This window comes from Leptonychotes weddellii, chromosome 7, assembly GCF_054177405.1.
Source record: "Leptonychotes weddellii isolate Sample4059 chromosome 7, ASM5417740v2, whole genome shotgun sequence".
Lineage (NCBI taxonomy): Eukaryota > Metazoa > Chordata > Mammalia > Carnivora > Phocidae > Leptonychotes > Leptonychotes weddellii.
Window position 1 is genome coordinate 123,843,440 of NC_138375.1, and position 22,664 is coordinate 123,866,103.

Here is a 22,664-nt window from a genome sequence, read left to right on the forward strand (position 1 = left end):
CTCCTGGTGACTGACCGTGGGGATTTTTGCAAATCTCATTAAAATCTTTCCTGCCTAGACGTATATTTCTTCAACCCTGGCCTCATTTGCCACAAACTCTGGGATGAAGATTTATATCAGACCCTGAGAAGGTTCGACCATAACTTCTTTTTTCCTGCTACTTCCCACAAAAGCTGGGGCAGGGTCGTGGGGCCTAGAAGGAACGTCCATCAAAGATTATTTACTATGGGCAGTCTGTGTGCTGTGTCTGGTGGGCCATGGCTGGCTCTCTCCTCCTTGGGGCACGTCATGTGTGCCCCAAACTCACGCTGTTAAGAGTGATCATCATGAAACTGTATTTGTTAAATGGCCCTATGCATGGGGTTCTGGCCTATGTAGTGAGTAGCGTAGTTGCAGTCCACACCCTTTGGGAGCTTACAATATCAAATAGGAAATTTTTCACAGCCTGGAGGTGCACCGGTGAGGTAAGGCGCTAAAAGCATGCATTCACCTCACAGAGCCCAGCTTTTCTCCCAGCCAGTGGTTACTCCGTCTGGCCTCCAAGCTCTAGCAAGGCTACCATTTAGAAGCAGCTAAACCTCAGCTCACTTATAAGGTCCATTGTGGGAGGGCGGCGGGAGAACGTCCATTATTAGAAGAATTCACTGGAAACCCCTATGCTAAGTTAATCCTTATATCAGAACGTCCACAAGCCCAGAGTGACTTCTCGTTCACAAGATCCAGTGAGCCCCAGGCAGGTTTCAGAGGTGGACGTCATATTGTCACTTCCATCCAGAAGCTTACTGGTGACCCAGTGGGGGTGAAGCATGCCTAGTTACCGGATTATGAGAGAGGCCATATGAGGACACGTCCTCATGAGGACATGCAAATGAGCAGATGGAAGAGAAAACTGTTCCTTCTGACTTGTGGGGAATCACAGAAGGCTTCGAGGAGAAGAGGGTATTTGAATTAGGTCTGGAAGTCGGGTGAGATTTTGACGGGCAAAGCCCAAGGAGCAGGCATTGCCAACTTTTGGATGCATTCTGGAAGAGTTGGGGAAAAGGATGAATTTATGGGTCAGGCTGTCCAATAATTCTTTCCCACATGGGGCCTATTTTATCTACTTTAAAAATCTTTGGATCTATGTTGGGAAGTAGGATTGGGACGTATTCCACATGTGGCTAGGAGCAGCCCCTGTTCTAACTCTTCCTGCTGCTTCCGCTGGCTCCATTTCACCTGGAAGAAGCTCCAAGAGCACCAGAATGACAAAGAAAAGAACAACCACAACCCCCCCGCCCCCCCTCAGTGCCACATGACCAAAGACTTCTGGGATTGTTCGGAAATACATCATCATCCAGCCATCCCTGCCCTTCTAGGCCACAGTCAGATGAACAAAAACAAGGCATTCCCACACATTGTCAAACACGTGTGGCCATTTTCTCCCATCCTGGAAGTCAGCAAACGGGCCTCTAAGGGCATTGCGTCTGCCAGGTGTTTGGCAGTGGCATTGACAGGGAAAGAAGCCAGGGTCAGCTTTGGAGGGCTTCAAGGGTAAGGGGACCTCAGTGGATGATAGAATCCAGCCCCCTGCCTTTAGTCCAGAGGGCACACAAGTCATGAAGCAGAAATGGTTGTTTCTTACTCAGAGAGTTTTTCAGGGAGATGTGGTTTAGAAATTGATGTGTCTAGATACCAGGTGCTTCTCTCTCGTGAGCCTCCCCTGCCCCAGACTATCCCTTTTATTCTTCCCATTGATTTGGGAATCACACATTCGAAAGGCACCTGCTTGTTCTTTCCCTCCACATTGTCATAACTATCAGGGTAAAGGGCGCCTTAACCAGGGTCATCTTCTTGGGAGAGGCTTTGCACCAAATTCCAATCCAATTTCCTCCGCCCGTGTTGATCTCAAATGAAAGCACACAATCATCGATACCATAAGTAAGCGATTATTAACTATCTTACTTTTTTCTAAAGAAAAAGGTAAATGCTGCCTGGGTTCAGGATTTCACAACCGTACGTCTGAAACCAGCCAACTTCCAAAGAACAATTCAGCTTCGTGAAATGAGACCTCTCGCATGACAGCAGCTAAGTTCAGACAGGATTCATTCTTCACGTGGAGGAGTTACTCAAGATTCTCCCCAATTTTGCTGGAAGCTTGCAGTCTTCCCATGTGCGCCCACCTCTTCATCAATCTGACTCTCAATTCTTTGTAATGGGGTCACTTACCAAAACCAAATATGGGCTGTTTCTATGACGTGGTAACAGCCTGTGTTTGGATTCCATTTGTGTGTGTTATTTAGAAGAAATTAGATAGAGTTACTATAAGTGAAATTCTTCTAGAAGCCTGATAACTTGCATAAAGGGATTTCCTCCTATAAAATGGAAGCAACTCTAAAGATTTTGTGACATTGAGTGAGGAGTGGTACAGACATTGCTTGGAAATTGTCTACTTAAGAACAAGTGGCCTTTGGGGATTTGTCGCTATTATTGTTACGATTTTTGTTATAATTATTCTGGCTGAACTTGTTTTGTCAGTCTATATATTCCACACCAGGCAAAGTAACCCAGGCAGGAAGTTCTCCATCAGTGAACATGCAATATGGATCTGTTACCCTAGATTTAAGCTACCAATAAGAGTTTTCTTCTTTGGAAAAATAAGTGCATGTATTATTATGTATTATTTCATTCTGAACAGCAGAAGTCTTTTTATCATATTTCGCTTATTAAGTTGGACTCTTTAACTTTATAACTAGATAATAATATATAGCATATGAGTAGCCAAAATCATTCATTTAACTTCCCTTCATGGTCAAGTTCATGAGTGGAAGAAAAGATTAGGCTAAGATGATTCTTTGTTGGAAAAATAAAGGTTATTCTCCTTCACTGCAAACACTGCACACCTTCCTGCTATGTAAACACTGCACAGCAGAAGGAAAAACCACCCATAATCCCAATACCCCAAGAGCAACAAGTTGCAATGGCGGTAGATCTATGTTTGTTCTGTTCACTATTCAAGTTGGGTTGTGAATGTTTGCATTCACACTGTACTTAAATTTTTACATTATAATTTAACATTAGAACATGACAACTTTCGAAGCCTTGATTAATTCTTTGTACCCCTATTTTAAATGGCTGCACAATATTGCATTAAGCAAATGATTTACTTAAAGGCATCAGATTGTTTCCCTCTTTTAAATAAAATTACATTGGGTATCTTCGTGCATAAAGCTTTCTCCAACCTTAGGATTAATTTTCATTGCATAAATTTTTGGAAGCAAGAGTAAAATCCTAGTTCGTGTTTTCTCTTTATTTACAAGACTCTTTTGAGTCCATAATTGTTTTATTTAAGTAGAATTTTGTCCCTGCCATGGGGAGCACTCACTCATCTGCCGTAAGAGAAGAAATGACCTCCCAGTTAGCGATGTATAACTTCATCATTTCAGAGGATTCTCTCTTCACCATGTCCTTAGTTTTAGGGAAATCACATCTTAAGATGTCCGCATTGTTCTTTTTCAAATTCAAGATGTCAGTGTTCCATTCCGGACATACCTAGGGTTTGGTTCTGTTTAGAGGGAACCCGTTAAAGACGTGAAGAGCAAAAAGAGAAAGAGCGACAACTTCTCTCTCGGGACAGCGTTCAAGTATTATTTATGTGGTGGGAGCAGAGCAATTTTAGTTTGTTTTTGCACCATCATGTTACAGAGCGCCCGGGGGGGTGTGACACGAGGGTGTGGGAATGTCCTCGTGCGCCATGTCACAGCTGCGTGGCCGTGTGAACGTAATGTGCCGGAGCCCCAGCTGTCAGTTTGCAGCACGGAAATTATGCTGTGAGATTCAGTTTCTGAGCAACTGTAAGAGATTCCAGAGGGACAAATTCAAGAATGACTTAGAAATTATAGACCAGATCACACAACTGTCATAAAGCTATCATCAGTTAATAAAACAGGGTTTTCTTTTCATTAAAAAAAAGTTGGCTTTTTTTCTCCCTTAAAAAAAACAATATTGATGTTGGAAGCCTTTGGAACTTTGTCTGACCCTCTGTCTGCTGACTTTCTCATTTCCTGTTTCTTTCTTTCCTTTTTTCCTTTTCTTTTTATTTTTTTAAATATATATAGCAGAGATCTCTGAAACAAGATCCCCATGTGTTAAAAACAAATGTAGATTCCCTAAAAATAGTCGAGCTTCAACGTCCTCACTCCCAGAGCCCTGCCATTCTAGGGTCTGTGGCTTCTGTGAACAAAAATGCAGGCTCCCCACCACCCCGCCCCATGCTCCCACAGAAACTAGGCTGTGGAGACATTGGTAGGAAGAAGTCCAAGAATAAACATGAGAGTATTCTGAATGAAAAGCAAACCTCTAGTAAGGAAGAACACAACAGTGTCTGTAAAATGCTTCCTAGACGGGCTTGGTTTCAATGTGAATCCTTATTTATAGCTCCAAAGGGGGGATGAGCCAGAAGAGAAACTCACTTAGTCACACACTCTCTCTCTCTCACTCACACACATACGCACGCACGCATTCTCTCTCACACACACACGCGCGCGCGCACCCACACGCACACGCGCGCGCGCACCCACACGCACACACACTCACTACAGCACCATATTACCCAGTAGTAAGGTGGCTCTGCAGGGCGTTATGGGAGACACTGGGAGACTGCTTATCAATGAGCCAGGACCCCATGCTACCCACCCTCAGCGCCATCAGCAGCCTTCGGAACTTACAGACACGGAACAAGGACACAACACAGAGTTTTGTACGTGACGGAGGGGAAGGTAGAGGCCCAGAGGCTGCTGTGAAGTCCCAGAACAAGGGACCAAATCATGGGACCCAGGCAGTGTCCCCAAGGAGCGCATACTGTAACCCACACCTGGAGCTTACTCACAGTCAGCCAGGTGACGGAGGAGACAGGTGGGGGAGGCGCCCATGTATTGGGAGACCCCGGGCCCGGTTCACTGCAGGCAGAGAGGACCACCCAGGGTGTCTATGACAGAAGGGTAAGAGGAGCCGTCCAGGTGAGCAGGGGTGACGTCATGCAGAGGCCCCCAGGACCATGAGAGACATTTGAACTTGATCCCAAGGGCAAGAGGAAGCAATGAAGGGATAGACACAAGCAGATCTGCATGTGGGTCTGAGAGTATACTGAAACAGTAGTTTAAGCTTTTTTTTTTAGCATTTTCTTCTGTATCTTTCTCCTCTCCCAACAGATGCCTGACTCTGCTTTCTGGTGCTTTGGGGCAGGTGTGTGACTCACAAGGCAGTAAGAAGATAACACCCTGCAAGAACTTCTGGCTTTTGTTTGCAAAAGCCTCAGCACGTGAGGGACCATGGAGATTTGCAGAAGAAGTCTAGAGGGGTTCTAGGGAGAAGGAGGATGGAGATGGGGGCTCCCCACCAGCTTAGAAAAGATAGATTTCTTTGGAGTGGAGAAAAGGGAGTGGTTAGAAGGTGGGTATAGGGGGACTCACTTGCAGCAGCAGCAAGAGCCCAGAGGGTTCCTGAAAGAGAAAGGGAGATGTGGGCAATGCTCATCCCAGAGAATGTCTATTGGATGCCTCAAAAACCCTGGAAGCTTGACAATTCCAGGGCGTCAGGAAACCCTCAGGCATACGCGAGAATAAAGGTGCTATCAGCCTGGAAGGACAGGCCGTCGAAATAGAGGGAAAGGTGATCATGAAAGATAAGAACGCCGTGATATTTCTCGTACTGCTGATGGGAACCATGCTTTACACCGTGTGTGCATATTGAAAGGCTTAGTCCGGCTCCCGTGTGAAAAGCGGATTGGAGAGAAGCAGGTAAGAGAGAGAAACCCCACCTGCCCAGGGCTGATGGAAGCGAGAATGAACAGAAGGGGATGGATTGGCAAAATATCCAGAAAATGAAAGAGCTCGGTGATTGGTCAGACGTGGCAGTGAATGAGATGGAAGATTCCAGAATAACTCCCAGGTTCCAGGCCTGAGCAACTCGGTGTGTGGGAGTATAAAATATGGTCCACCTCCTGCAGTGACCAAATGCACAGCGGGGGCTGAAAGAGCTCGCCTGGAAATTTCCCCCCGGGGTGATGAGCAGCCATCATATATAGGAGATGTCACATTTTACCAATAGCGCATGAACAAAGAGGTAGCAGAGGCTTCCAAAGGCAGAAACTGTAGTTATTAGCTAAGGACAGGTAATCTCAGAGGTCAACACACTGCCGGAGATATCACCAATGGAAGTCCTTCCCGTCCACTGTCTCAGAAACAAAAAATGAAATATTTATGTGGCAAGGGGCCTCAGGAGTCCTATGGCTGGAAGGGCTCCCGAAAGCAGGAATTTTCTCACGAAGGTTTGTGACAGCAGGCTCTGCTTCTGCACTCCCAGGCCCCAGCACTTGCTATCTTGAAAGTGAGACTGCATTTGGGACTCATTCCTGGTTAGAAGAAAGCTCCCCTTAACTTACGTGGAAAACCCTCTTATTCCCCTGCTGCTTCCGGTTTTGTTCTTGGAGCCACACAGACTTAGTGTGGTCCCTCTTGTACATTACATGTCAAAGCTGTTCTCCCATTTTCTCTAAGTCTTCCCTACTCCAGGCTACAACCATATACCAGTTCCTTTATCTCGTTTTCAAAGGATGTAGTAACGGAAAAAGCAACTGATATTTATTGCATGTTGCGAGTGTCCTGAGAAGCAGGAATGTCTTCCCTACTGTACCCGGATGCCTTGGCTGTCCGCCGGCAGAGTGGACAGGACTCTGAAGTCCTGGAGGTGGGTGGGCGACACAAAGACGGTGGGAGCCTGGGCCCCTGTACCTGGACGGCCACCATGCCCCTTGCATGAGACTGGGATGCAAGTAAGAAATAAATGTTCCTGTTTAAGCCATTGAGCATTGGAATTTTACCTGTTACTGCGGCCAGTGTTACCCCCAAGTAATACAGAAATTGGTAGCAGAAGTGGGATGCTGCTAAAACAAAAACCTGAAATGTGTGACAGTGACTTCATGGCCAGTTCTAAAGTTCATAGAAAAGGTAGAAGGGATCAGAATGATGGCTCATGTTGGCTACTCGCTGGCTTTAGCAAGGTATTGCAAGGAAGACGTTAAGCTCAGGCAAGAATTGGCCAATTTTCAAGCAGGGTTGGAGGAAACAGAGAAAGCCCAGGGATCAAGGATCTTACAAGGTTGGAAAGGTCAATTGCTTCTGGACCCCAAAGAGTAAGAGATGAAATTGAAGACTACTTTGGTGATAATGCCCCAGCAAGACTTCCCAGTTGAACAAGGTAACTCGGTCCTGGAGCAAAACCCAGATTAAGGGTATTCTATATTAAAGGTATTCACCTCTATTGTGACCTCAGTGAAGCTGCCATTTAATTAAGAGAGAGGGATGGAAAGAAGAAAGTGAAGAACTATGAAAGTTTAAGAATAATGTGTAAGAAAGAATTGTGTGTGTGGTTACCAGCATGAGGAATGGACTGAAGCAAACAGATCAGAAGCCTCCTACGTTTCTGAGATCGTTCTATTGCCAAAGAAACTCTGAGCCTGGGCCAGAAAACAGAAGTAAAAACTCTTTTGATTGTTTAAATGTTAAATATGCTTGAGGCACCAGAACTTACACCACCAGGAAGCTGAACCCCCTGCAAGGGATACTTGTCCAGGCCCAGTTTAGGGGTGCTCATGGAGGATACTGGGCAAGGAAAATTCTCAGAGGGTGAAGCCAGAGTGCTCAGATGGAGAACAACGGACGGAGGGTTTTTCACAGAGCCTGAGACCCTGAGGAGCCTCTTCCAGAATGGATAGAAAGGATTAAACATCCCAGAAATCCTGGACTCTGAGACAGATGCTGTTAGGGGATAGGATTTGGAGTTGTCTCCTTTCGGAAAGAGCATGGAAGAAGAAGGAGGTGGGGGACAGGTGACCAAAGGCTGGACTGTGGCAGACACTGCTATGTGCTCACTAAAATTCATTCTCTTTCCTCCTGGGCACAGAGTCGATGTGCTTCCCAGAATCCCTTGCATTTAGGTGTGGCTACAGGATTGAATTCTTGACAATGGAATATTTCTGGAAATGATTTATGTCACTTCCCTGCTGAAGGGGTTAAAAAGAAAGTAGTCTCTCTCCTCAGCTGCAGATATAGCTATAAGGTGGAAGGATCCTAGGTGCCTGAATGACCTCATGGAGGGCAGGACCCACATTTGACCGTGATGGAAGCAAGAAATAAATTTTAATTGCTTTTTTTTTTTTTTTTCTGTTAGTAGATCTTACCTTAGTAGACCTATTTTAGTAGCAGTCGATCTAACCTTAATAAATACAATATATTGTCTCACTTCATCTCCAGTTTATAGATAAAGAAATTAGAGAAGTTAAATGACTTATTCTAGCCGACTCATTTAGTAAGAGGGGCCTCTAATGCTAAAACCTTGGTCTATCTGGTTTCAAAGTCCATGCTTTTAATCAATGTGCTATGCTGTTTTCCAGAAGAGCAGACTTCTAGCTCCTGTACCCCCTGGTTCTCCCTCCTCTGGATGTTTTGAGTTTGTCCACATTTTGTCAGACCTCAGCACAATAGTTTATGCCATAATTTAGGGGTGCCATAACCTAAATTACTTCTCTTTTCTAGAAGCATCATCTATGAAAGGCACCCAGGAGCTCTCCAGTTATATTAGTGGCCAAGGCTTCCCCTAGGATTGTTGACTTTAATCAAACAGTGCCCCTAGACCTTGTCAGCACTGCCAAGTCCCTTTCCACAATTAGAATTTGAATAATTATTTTCCATCCAAGAGGAGACTTTATAATCAATCCTACTCAATTTTTTTCTTGGTAATTTCAGCCAAGGTAAGTTCTAGCCTGTCCACATTTTTCTTGAAGCGTTCAGATGACTATGCCCTTCTGGGAGTACCCCACACTGGGACAGAATCAGCCCCGTGTGGGGAGCCGTATCTTTGGATTCTTACTATGACCAGTCACTGTACAAAGGACCTTCTGTGCTTATTTCATTTAATCTTTTCCTCATGCCCACTTTACAGATGAGTTTTGGACAGGGTAAGACTGCCCAGTTAGTGAGTAGCGCCCATCATTAGCCCTAATCACTGAGTGAATATCTTATGACCACTTTTTTCCCCTTACACTGGAAGAGAATGAATATTGCATGGTGAAACTTGGAAGGAATAATTTTAAGAGATTTTAAACATGAAATAGAATTATTTGGGGGAGAGTCTCTATGTAGTAAAAGAGTCCATACATCTAAGTAATGGCAGTAGAAGGAAGTTACCAACTAGATACCTTGAGCCCAAGCTAACTAGCCTGCAAGTCTATGAAAACAGAGAGCTTTTCCCCTGTGAACACTGTCCAGTATAGAGAAATAAATACTCAGTGCACAGTACTGTTTGTTTGAGTAAATGAAGGTGGACTTAGTAGGCAGATATAAAACTCTACAGGAGACAAAGTTTCACCCATGCATGTATCAGGCAGCTATTATGAGACATTTCCGGGGTGGGGGGGGCATGGCTTAGGGAAAGGAGAAATAATCCAAATAAACATACGTGTGCATGTGCGCACGCACACACACACACACACACACACACACACACACTACATAGGTATTGACTATCCCTGACTGATTTCCTTGGGTATTGCAGAGCTGAGCTATACCCAGGCCAGCAACATCATGAAGTAGATATCCAGACCACAGTTCTCGAAGCCCTACATTTAAACCCAATACAAATATCCAGACATAGCACAGTGTTGGGTGTTGATCCTCTTAAGTCAACACTGGCAGATGTTCCGTTGGACTGGAATGGTTTACACATAACCATATGGGAGGGGTGTGAAGGAAGACCAGCCAGCCAGCCTTTCTCAATGCAATGGAATTTGTGGGCTCTCCAAAGTTCTCCTGATACCGACACAAGGTAATGGATGTCATGTACGCCAGGTGGTGAGCCCTGTTTAACTCTCCTAAGTCCTACGGGTCTTCCTCATTTCTGCTCCCACCTAAGTCCTTCTTTGTTCCTCTCCAGTTCTCCTTCCCTTCTCTCCTACTTCTATTCTATTTCCTTCACCCTGAGTCTCTGTTTCTCCTTCCTTCCTCTTCTCTCCTTCTGTCCTTCCTTCCTCCCTCCTGTCTTTCCCTCCCTCCCTCCTTCCTTCTATCCTTCTCTGTATCTTCTTTTTTCATCTCTAGTGTCCTTTCTATCATATTATTCCGTATCGGTTTCTCTCTTGAAGATGATGGCATTTAGAAGCTCCAAAGAGAAGTAAAGCACCTCCTTATCCTTGCTGCGGAGGCTGAGATTCAAGCTCGCAGGGAACAATTAGAATGCGATTTTAGGAGAGGCCATTCACAGGCTACATCATGCTCCCTGCTCCCACATCGACCTGCTGAGCTATTCACATGCTGTCATCTCAGGCAAAATTGTTTATCCATCACATAATGCTAGTCTATGTTGTGTCTGTTAGAGCCCTGGTGAGGAGTCTGTCCTGGATTGGACAGTTGGACCCAGGCACATGGTCAACACAGAACACGAGAGATCCATATTTGGGCATGAGTATGCCTTAAACACTAATGGGCTTTGGCACAACCGTGGCTCTGGAAATCCAGCCCACAGATCAAGTCACACATCAGGGAAAATCAAAACAGAATTAGGTTGGCCACTTTTTCTTCACATGGACACGAGAGGCATTTTGAGTCAAGTCTGTGCAACCTTGTTTTTCATGTTCAAGTCAGCCTATGGGCATGGCCAAATGTTATCAGTGCCCTATTTTATACAACTTTTTCCCATGCACAGATGAAGAAGGCTCAGATACAGACCCAAAGTGCGGATTCAGAGGCAGCCCATGAGCCAATGGTCCTTTCCCTCCTAAAAAACCTTGAAATCACTGGATAAACATGCATCTGCCTAGGACAGCTTGCATATGTTCCTGCCTGGTGGATGGGGGATGAACAGGGTTGGGCCCGCGATCTTTGGAAGTGAAAGGACAAAGCAGTAAATCTCCGAATAGAACACAGATTATTGTCTTCCCAATATCCTTGACCTGGCCTTCCATGGACCCTGAAATTTGGAACCTTTTCACACTTATCCCTCATGATTCCTCTTTATAAACTCAAAGTCTCCATTGCACTGGTTAACTCTTTCTTCACCTAATTCTCTTTCCTTCCAGGTCCCAGCGAATGTGACCCTTTCTCTTTCACTTTGAGCCTTCCGATCCCATGTCATGTGTTACTTCCAAATGAAAGCAATCACTCTTTTCTCTAACCCTGTAGCATATTATGCCTCCTTAAAGATGGTTGTCACTTTCTACCATGTGTCCAATTGCAACCTGAGAGAATTCTGGTGTTGCTAGAGGGAGTGCTAGACAAAACGAATGGAAAGTTCCAGGACCTGCTGGTAACTTTGATCCCAGAGGGAGAAGTTTGTTTCCTGGTGCTCCTCATGCCCCCACCCCAGTCCAGCAACTGCTCGGTACCACCCTTTCCTAAAACACACACTTCTTCCCCCTGAGCATTTTGGAAGGGGGAGGGGGAGATACCCATCTGGAAAGAAAAAGAAAATTCAGCAGCTCAGGAATGAGGCTGCAAGAGTTTTCTCCCTACCACATGCTCAGCCCAAGGGCTTGCCTAGTGCCCAATGGAGAAAATGTAATGATCAAGCTCACCAGTGAGGAAGAGAAGTACAGATCTTAAATGAGACCCCCACTGAGGCTTCAGGCATTCCAGGCAACCTAGAAGCTCAGGGCTGTGGATCCCCAATCACTAGCCATACTCAGTATATCAGAGGTCTCGAATGAACTGGAAGAACGAATCCTGCGTACCCTCCCCAGAGATGAGCAATAACGCGGCTGGACACTTAAAGTTCAAGATCTCTGACTTCTCATATAATCCAAAGACATGATGTCTACCTACACCCACTCATATGTCCTGTCAGTTAAACCCATTTCTTAATCCAGTGTTAAAAGTATACTTTGGAGGTGTGGGCACGGGGAAGGGAAGGGGCGATGCTTATGCAGGTCCCAGTAATAAGGAATTTGGCTGACCTCTGTCCCTCCTGGTTCCTGGGAGGAAGCCTCTAAACCCTTGGGATGTTCTGAGGGATGAGTGTCCACGCTATCTGTGGTGCGTGCCCGCACTCCAGTACATTCTGGTTTACGCTGATGATGGGCCTTAGGATGGGGCTGGCGACGCCAGAAAGACCATGTGATTAAAGGGTGAGGCTTTGAAGCCTGTGATATCATCCCCATCTATGGGGAAAGGGACTCGACATTGAGCGGAGTGAACAATGATTCACTCGGTCATGCCTGTGTAATGGAACCCCCATAAAAACTCTGGATATCAAAGCTGAGGCAAATTTCCCTGGTTGTCACATATCCATGTGTCAGAGAACACAGAAACCTGTGGGAACCTCCCAGACCTCACGCCATGTATCTTTCCTTTTGGCTGGTTCTGATTCATCTCCTTTTGCTAAATAAAACTATAATCACGAGCAAAGCACTTTCCTGAGTTCTGTGAGTCATTCCAGCAAATTACCAAACACGAGGGGGTAGGGGAAACACTCAAACTTGTAGCCAGTTGGTCAAAAGTACAGGTGGCCTGGGGACCCCAAGTTTGTGGCTAGTGTCTAAAGGGAGAGAGGTCTTGTGAAGGATGGTGCCCTCAAGCTGAAAAGTCTAACTCTGGGTAGTTGGTGTGAGAAGTCATCACCACAGTAGAGCAGATATCCACAGGAGAAGATTTGCGACCGAAAGATACTATTCCTCAATCCAGAGACCTGAGTTCATTATAAAAGAATCAGGACCCAAATAAGAACTCCATGCTTATGTATGCCAGAGTCAGGACAGTGTCCTAAACCGCCCTGGGGTTTATTTAACAAGTGCAAAATCGCAATGGTATTTGTTGAAAGAACTCAAGAAATCTCGTAACTAATTCTATTACTTTCAACAATTATCATGCAATCAAAGTTTTGTAAAAAATCAAGGGGAACCTGGCTGGCTCAGACCGTTAAGCATCTGCCTTCAGCTCAGGTCATGATCCCAGCGTCCTGGGATCGAGCCCCACATCAGGCTCCCTGCTCAGCGCGGAGTCTGCTTCTCCCTCTCCCTCTGCTGCTTCCCCTACTTGTGCTCTCTCTCCCTCTCTCTGTCAAATAAATAAAGTCTTTAAAAAAAAAATAAAAACGCCTTCTATGCCTCAGTTAAGAAGAGAGTGGAAGTAAATGCATCAACTATTAACAGTAATTATTTCTGAGTAGAAGACTCAGAATTTTCCAAGATGTCTATTACTTTTTGCTTGCTGGTTTCTTGACATTATGTTTTCCTTTAATAACCTATCCCATCAGGTGAGTTGGTTGGGGGGAGGGGGAAGTGGCAAGTGTCTGGGAGAAGGGTGTTTTCCAAAGGGTAGATAAGGCATTGGGGCTCTTTCTCACACTGCGCGTGCGTAACTTGCACAATAACAATCTTCTCCTGTTGGTGTCATTCTGGCCCTGTGATCTTGGGCAAGTCACTTCCCATCAGTTTCACCATATGTGAAATCAGGGCTTAAACAAGATGACTGCTAATATTTCTCTCCACTCTAGAATTCTAAGTGCACATCTGAAGACTGAAGTTTATGTGCCCATATCTCAAAACATCCACAGATGTTGGAGGTGAGGGAGAGGAGTCCCTGAATGGGTGACCCCACCCCCCTACCCCCCACCCCCCACCCCGGCTAGGGTAATATTTGCATAAAACTGATTTAGCAAGTGAAAAATGGGCTGTGACAGATTAATGTTGGATGGCTTGCTCTGCTCAGTATCTGGCCCACACAGCCCAGTCTGATCAGATCTTCAAAGTCATATGGTCCCTATTTGGTTTTATAATAAATAACTCAGACTTATGAGTTAGACACCAATTAATGAAATCATCTAGCCCAGAGGAGAGCAATCCTCATGGGCAGTCATTTTGGAAGCACAGACCATCCACTAAGGTTGCCAAGCCTGGGACTTGTGTTCCTGCCGATGGTAGAAATGGTAGGACTCCTCTGGATTCCAGAAGACATTTGCTCTGAAATATACCAATGGTTGTCTCGGAGCTCAGGGAGGGATTTGCTCCCACAGACCTGACTGATGACAAAAGGCAATTCAACCTCCTGGTCAGAGGTTGAACTCAGGACTGAGGCATGTTTGGGGTCAGTATGTGAAGGACAGAAGACTTCTGATAAAACTATATTTACTTAATGTGTTGTTTACATGCATTCTGATAGGAAGGACTCCAGGTAGAATAGTTTGGAAAGTCCTTAAGGCAGCATCTTGAGGCGTCATGTTTCTGGGTGAGAAAGAAACCTACTGACGTGTTCATATTCATTGAGAACCAAACCCACCACGGGTCCTCAATAAACATCAAGCAATCAGTCAATTCTCCAGCCATAGAGAAGCTTCCTGTTCCAAACGTGTAGTCGTGGAAGGGAACTTGGCCCAAGACCTCTCTCTCTTTTCCAAATGACATGACTCCAAACTCCAGGAAAAGCTCGGGGTGGGTTTTTTTTTTTCCCTTCATCCCATGGCAACTGACGGCACAAAATCCTTGGCAGCCTTGAAAACAGTGATTTCTAGATCAAGACACCAAAGCAACGAAGTTCTGCCATGCGTCGGTCAAACTTTCACAACTTAATGGAAAGAGAATCTTAAATTATCACCAAGCAGCTGATTGGAAGTGGCTGTACCTGTTTTTTTTTTCAGAAATGCTCTGAGTAAAAATGATGTGATTTTGAAAATGGAAATCTATTGTATGGAACTCTTTAGCATTGAAAGCACTTGCTGGAAGATAGCCATAAACTGCATTTACCCGAGTCAATTTTGCATCAATCAGTATGCCTCAAAAATGACATCCTGCATTTATTTAGTGATATATCATAAATTTCGTCTCTACGTGTTGGGAAATCTCTTCCCCAACATTAAAAATCCACTCTGAGGGTTGACAAGCTACTAACAGTTTTTAAACACTGCTGCTGCAAAAGCAATTAGTGCTGAAGCTTGACAATTTGGAGTTACCCCGCTTTTCAACTTACGAGAGAGACGGAGGATGCACCAAATGTGAAATTCACTTCTGAGGGTTCCACAGTGCACATTGCCCTTTGAAATGATGCATGTTTTAATGATTCCTTGGGCACACACTCTGTGCAAGACTGTTTCAGCTGTAACTTTATAGACCTTTTGATGGCCCATTTGTCTTTGGCTTTTGGAGAAGGGAACCAAAGTTATGTGATCATATATGTTTTCTATTTAATAGCCATGTATCAAATCTCTATGCACTTCTTACTGTGGTGGGATAATAATTTGATATATTAAGCAACATTAGGTTTTTCCTTTGTGTGTGTGTGTGTATGTATGTGTTTAGTGCTATGACCCTGTGAGCATCTCCCATTAGGACCATTAGCCATATGGCCTCCACTGGGGAGCAATTTCAGAGATTGGGGAAACCAAGGGGCAAAAGATGAGTTTTCAAAAATTCAAAAGCCGTTTATCCTTGAGTATGACAGAAGAAGTGATGGGAATCAAACCAAACTAATCTCTCACCCCCACCCAAAATAGTGATCCTTAGAGCTGCTGAAAGAGAGAGAGAGAGCGCTGAGAAATTCATGAGTGGCTATAAGAGGGGGGTGGATACTTTGCCCAGGCTGGGGGATGGGCAACTGAGTGCAGAGAACTGGGCCTGTTTCCCATCGTGAGTACTGGGAGGGGGCCAAGCCCCACAGAATTCCTTTTGTCTCTGTGCCTCTGGAAAGCAAGCTAGATGCCCGTACAGCAGTCAGTGGGAATGAGAGAGGGAAGAGAAATACATGTTCAGGAAGTCTTGAGTCCATGCAGAAGGACAACGGCCTGGGGCTTCTAGCCAGGGCCCTGGGGAGGCATCACTCATTGCAGCTTGGAGAGGGGTAAGCCAGCTAAGACCCAAGGACCGTGGCACATCCTAGCAGAAGCCAGACGATGTCAATACAACCTTTAAGCGACTGACTCTCACCTTAAAATTCCTAATCAAATGTCAGAATTGACTAGACTTGTGTTCTGGCTGTCAGATGAATAGAGAAATGAAATCCAAGGAATGGAGCCGTAATTCCTGCAAGTTTGGAGCCTGAGAAAGACACCTTCTCCGTGAGCGCAGGGTGAAACAAATTTCTCCTGGTTGTCTGCATGCACATAAACAACACAGCGCACACAAAAAAGAGAGGCAGACTTCCCAAGGTCATAAATTAGAAGTTTGCCTGGTGAGCGGGAAGTCGTCCGAGGAGGGCTGGGGTTCCAGTCTCAGCTCCACCATTCACTAGCTGTGGAAACTGGGGGAGCCATCTGGTCTTTCCAAGACTCTGTTTTCTCATCTGTAAAGTGGGGATAGCAACTCTATCCCGTGAGACTTGCGCAGGGTCACGGGGAAGGTCAAATAAGAAAAAGCATGTGAATGTGCATTTCAGGCTGCAAACCGCTGCCCTTGAAATCAGTATCAACCTCTTTGTATTTGGTCCAAACATGGGCTCACCTTTCTTTTATGAGGCTGATTTCTGACTCTCTCTACCAAATGAGTTCTCCATATCAGAAGAATGCCTTGAACACCTGACAACTCATGTAAATAGACGATCCTATCCTCTTGTGCTTCATCTCAAGGAAAGTAAATCAGACGCCAAAACGCTACGAGATACTGCAAAGAAATGGGACTATAAAAGCAGGACCGGATGATGGATAAACAAAGTCTGGGAACGGCAGTATGTGAATACAGAGGGATTATTCATTCAACACTGGTCCCAACACCCGGGAGGGCCCCCAACACATGCCTGTGAGAGCATGTTGTTGAACTTACAACAGCTCGGTGAATGTGCTCAGACGGAGTCTGTCCGCTCGTGCAATTAGAAACATCATAAAATTATTTCTTGTATTTGCAATTTTTTTAAAAGATTTTTATTTATTTATTTGAGAGAGAGAATGAGACAGAGAGAGAGAGCATGAGATGGGGGAGGATCAGAGGGGGAAGCAGACTCCCTGCCGAGCAGGGAGCCTGATGCGGGACTCAATCCCGGGACTCCAGGATCATGACCTGAGCCGAAGGCAGTCGCTTAACCAACTGAGCCACCCAGGCGCCCTTGCATTTGCAATTTTTATCATAGATTCTTGTGTATTACTATATAATGAAACTTTTATCTATACATATTACTGTACTTTATAGGCATATTATAAGGGGTTGTCAAGGATTACACTGCATACATTTCTTGCCTTCAATACTGACTTTGGAGCCAGATCTCCACATAAAATGGAACTTCATTACATATTTTAATAGTCAGCCCTCATGAAACTGAACAAAACCTTAACTCTGAAAGAATCACATAGTTCTCTAAAGCGGAGTCATCTATATTTACCTACCTTTGGCGAGATAAGTTGATTCCAATTTTATTTGGAAGTGAAAATCCACACTAGATTTACAGATGCTCAGATAAGATTTGTACCTCCTTGGCTAACCTGTTTATTTCACGTCCAGCTGACCCAATTCCAGGGCTAACTCTGTATTTTCCAAACCCACAGGAACTTGGCTTCCAGAGGCCCTGGCTTCACAGGTGGAACAGAAGGTAAGGTGAGTAAGGTGTCACATGTACAACTGAGGGCTGACACAGGGCAGACGTATTTGATTTGAAAATCAACCCATTTCAAGGATTTTATTTATTTATTTGCGAGAGAGAGCGAGAGAGCACAAGCAGGGGGAGCAGCAGAGGGAGAGGGAGAAGCAGACCCCCCCACTGAGCAGGGAGCCCGATTTGGGACTCGATCGCAGGACTCTGGGATCATGAGCTGAGCCAAAGGCAGACGCTTAACCAACTGAACCACCCAGGTGCCCCGAAAATCAATCCATTTTAATCACACCCCAAATTAGGGAGATAGACATGCCATCCTCAGGAAGGGATCATGCATGCAGGAAGTCAGAAAATAATCCTAAATGGCCTCTTTTGCTTTGGCTAATGGTCTCCACAGACCTGAATGAATTTCTGCCGAGAAGAATTCCAGGTGCAATGAGATGACATTATTATTGCCATTTCCAATAGGTAACATAGTGATAAATTCTGTTTCTGGTACCTTTCAGACTGGTTACTACTAAACACTGGCAAAGTCAGGAATCGGAGAGTGACCATGACAGGCATTCCCAGCGTGGGTGAGACTCAGGAGAAAAGATACTACACAGTTTTCATTGTGTTGGCATATTGGTACACAGAGTAACCTCCATAGTACATAGTACATGGCTGGTAGTGTTGATTCTGTTCACTCATGACACCATCATGCACGGCAAAACTAAGCCCAGAAGCTTCATCTCCAGAAATGCTGAGGCTATAAGCTTTGCTAGCTATGGCCCCCGGGGAATTGGTTTACTGAGGTTATGTGCTTAGTGCTTCCAACCTGATGAAGTTTTAAAAATAATGATCTAAGACACCCGTTCCTGTATTCTTGTCTACGGAGCCACAGGTGTTTCAAGGGACAAAGAGGAGACCAGTGGGTGCCCCTCCAACCAAAACATTTCCACTTCTATCTGCTTTATATATTAGGATTTTGTTTAAGATTTCCGTTTTTAAACAGTTCAACTGGTTTTGTTTTTTTTTTTAAAGTTTAAAAATTATTGATCTAAACTGCAGTCCCAATTCTTCTTTTTTTTTTCCTTCCTCACCTGGACCTAAATAATAACCCCAGGCGATGAGTTTCCCAGGTGGATGATGCATATGCTTAAAGGGGATAACCTTGAATCAACCTTCAATGGAAGCCTTTGACTTAATTGCATACTGTGGGAGCCTGGAATTACGAGTGAACAAACCAGAAACACCTGGGCGAGCAGGCATCCTTCAGTGTCTGTCATTTCTCTGCTGACACGTCTCACTCTGGCCAAATCCTGTAAACCAAGGACTTCCTATTGGACATCTGCATCACTGTCCTATCTTTATATTTTGGGGTCCTTCCGAGAAGGTAAATCCTGGTACGAGGCAAAGTTCGCCGCCTTCTTTTCTTCAACCCAAACACTTCCCGGCCTTCCCTCCCCTTCTTGCTTGTCAGACTGGCTAGTGGAAACTTCCTCTGCAGCCCATTCTGGATGACCAAGGAGAGACGGGAGATCACTCTTCACAATTTTTCTAGCTAAGAGGATAAAACTCAAACGTCCCTCCAAAGTCAGTCAAGTCTCATGGTTGTGTATTTTCTCCAGCAGCAGGGGAAGACAAAGGTCTTCCGTAGGTACACAAATCACCCTGGTACTTGGATACTGAAGCTCGTCACTTGCTGGTCAGTTTTTACGCTTTTGGCCTCCAGCCCCTAACACGTAGCTCTTTGCGCCTGAGGACTCAGGTTCAAGGTTGAGACTGACTGTTCTACTGAGCATCCCCCATACGAGGCAGAAAACGGGACACGTGTTTTGAGGGCAGAGCTTCATTTGAAAAAGATCATTTCTCCAGAAGGAAAGGCTCTTTGGCATTCGCCTTGGAGCTAAGTCACTTACAAGGTCCACCCACTAGTCCTGCGTAAGAATGTTCCTTGCCAATTACCACTCACCTGGGAAAAGAGTCATATCTAACTCCCACAGTAGGTCAATCTGAAGAGGAAAATGTGGTCAGGCAGAGAAGGAGGGGCGCCTTCTTATCACAAAGGCCCCTTTGATAGAATCAAGCACACTTGCCTGGTTGATGACCCCCACGCCTCCCGGGGCCAGCCTCAGCACAAACCAGCACCGTTCCTGTTCTCAAACCTCCCTGCATGCGGACGACCGGCTCTCGGACAGAGCCTCACAACACTGGAGGGTATAACGTCCCAGTGAAGCATTCCTCCTGGGCTCTCCCACCTACGGCATTGCTGAGGGCCCCCGGCTCTGCGAGGGCCACACGAGACAGGGCTCTAGGGTAGCAAACCCGAAGGAAAAAAAAAATGGCCTGTGAGACCCAGGCTCCTGACCCTTTGAGAGAGGACGCCAACTAAGGTGTTTCCACCAACCAGGCCCAAGCCAGAAAAAAGAGTTTGGCTGGACGTGGTGCTGAGTTTGTCTGTTGGCTTTTCAGGTTGACCCACTGACCAAATAAGATACCCCACCAAGGCTTGGGATTTTGCAAGTTTGTAATCCATATAGAAGCAACATTGTTATATAAACCTTGCCAAGTCTATAGGTCTTTTAAATTCCCAACTAAGAAGCCGGAGAAATTTATGGCAGTGTTGCTAGATGGGGAGGCCAAGTAAACTCACAATGTTGATCTTAGGTCTGTTTAAATTTCTTTTGCCTTCTGGCACTTTACGCAGTCGTGGAAAGAAATCATTTACTCATAGGTGCATTAAGCCTCTGGAAACAGGGGTACCAGGGAAGAGCATTAGGAACATAATTGATGTGGCACATGGGGTCCCGGCCTGTGGAGGGCAAGATTTCACTCCAACACTGTGGCCATTCGTGTCCCAGGGTGGGACAAAAACCTAACAGTACCTTCGTGCAATAAATAAACTGAATTATATGGAGGCTCAGTTTTCCTACCAGGGAAGTCTTGGTAATTAACCAGCCCTCCCCTGTGCCCCCATAAAAGGACACACTGCTTGGAAAGGGAGCTAAGTCATCTTATAAGGAAGAGCCACGTGGCCTCGAAGCATAAGGGAGTGAGGTGCTTTTTTTTTTTTAAAAACGCTTGTTTCTTCTCCTCCTCCGTCACGAGTTTGGGGTCTCTCTTCGGCTCTTTGTGTTTGTAATGATTGAAGGATGCGCAAGAGGAGTCATGCAATTTCAGATCCTTTTACGACTGGAGTTGGAGGAGAATGAGCTGAACCCTAAAGAGAAAAATCGGCATTTAGCACAGGATTCGGCCTCAATTTGCCCATCGCATGTCTTCGTGGGAGACTCTGGGATTCATTCAATAGTGACTACTTTTCTGCAAAAGGCTGTGATTCTGCGGGTCTCCTGGAAGGACAGGAAGCACACGGCTGTGGGAATCTCCATCTTGCCTGGGCTGGGAAGTGCAGTGAAGGAGTCCATTTTCACATGCCAGATTACCTTGACTTAATACAAGATGAAATGCAATCTGATATGAGGGCTGGTAATGGACTAACAAATGACTCAAGTAAAAAGTCATTTTAATGTAAAGTCCTAGACATGATGTATAACCTTCCCGGGAAGGCTGCTAATTGTGCACCCCTAAGGTTCGTGGCTATAGGAATTTTCTGGATGTGACGCCTACCCCTTATCTACCCTCCTCCCGCCGTCTCCACTTTAGTGCTCACTTGTGTGTAATCTGAGCATTTCAGACTGGGAAAACTCGCCGGAGTTGAAACTGGAGGAAAATCTGCCTTAAAAGAATTTATAATTTAACAACAAGTCAGGCTAGAATTTATTAGAATAACATATCCTAAGAATCTTCCATATCCCAACTTCCATAATCAGTGACCCAGATCTTTAAAAGAAAAAGAAAAGAATGCCTTGGCATGTTTTTCAGGCTGAAGAAAGCTGAACTTATGTAAAGTGTATAGAGTTATTTATAGATGTAGGGAATCGTGAAAGAAAGGAAGGAAGGAAGGAGGGGAGGGAGGGAGAAAGAAAGAAAGAAAGAGAAAGAAAGAAAGAAAGAAAAAGAAAGAAAGGAAGAAAGAAAGAAAAAGAAAGAGGAAGGAAGGAGGGAAGGAAGAAAGGAAGGAAGGAAGAAAAGAAAAAGAAAGAAAGAAAGCAAACAAAACAAAACAATGGTTTTGGTTTCTAATTTCCCTGTAGCAGGAATGACTTTCTTTTGTTTTCATTCACTCTTGTCTCTACCCTACACCCATTAAGTTCTTGGATCTGTGTATCTTTAGATGCAGACACTCAAATGCTTTTTTCCCTCAGGAAGTTACTCTCCTCACGCCTTGTGAGGTCTTGGAACAAAAAGTAGTCAAGAAAGAAAAAACAGCTGCTTCTCTGTCCAGAAAAAAAAAAAAAAAATCACATTGCATCATAGAGCTCAAAAAAAAGCATGGTGGCTTTTCCGAGGCGGGGAGGCAGGGGTGGAGACAGCATTAGAGGGGGCGGGGAGGAGAGTCTCATTTCCTACACGTGTCATTCTGCTCCATGAAGCAAGAGCCCCTGTCTGTTTGCAAGGGAACCAAATGAACACCAACCGTGTCTGATGGGTACAGCCCCCTGCGTCCAAATGTGTAGGGTCTGTGCCTGTGAGGGTTCCCAGTCTCTCTTTCTGGTCAAAATTCTTTCCGTCATCCTTGGGGCTCACGACCACCAGCCTCCACTCCCACGCCCAGTATGAAGGCTTTTCTCAATAACAAACAAAAACACTACCCCCCCCCAAAAAAAGAAGTTTTACAGCAGACAGTTGATGGCTCACTCCCTTGAAGGAGAGGAACGATGGTTTGGAAGAGCTCTCTTTATTAATCTATAAATCATGGTCACTGTATCTGCCCTGGGGTCAAGGGACCTTTTTGGAGCATAGACGCTCCAAAGCTTCTCTTTTTGAAGGGCTCTTCTTCATCAGCCCTCCAAAGGCTGAATGAACATCAAACAACTGAGGCCCCAAAGAGGGACTGCTGGTTTAAATGACTCAGCCTCTGCTTGAGAGACGGACTTTCTTAGAGATTCTGCCCCATCCTGAGTGATTTTTTCTGATTATTTGGAGGCAGATAAGGGATGGACGGGGGGGGGTGGGGGTGGGGGAGCCATATAATACAAATGACTTAAAACCAAGAGCAAAGATGGTCAATATCAACCCTTCTTTACA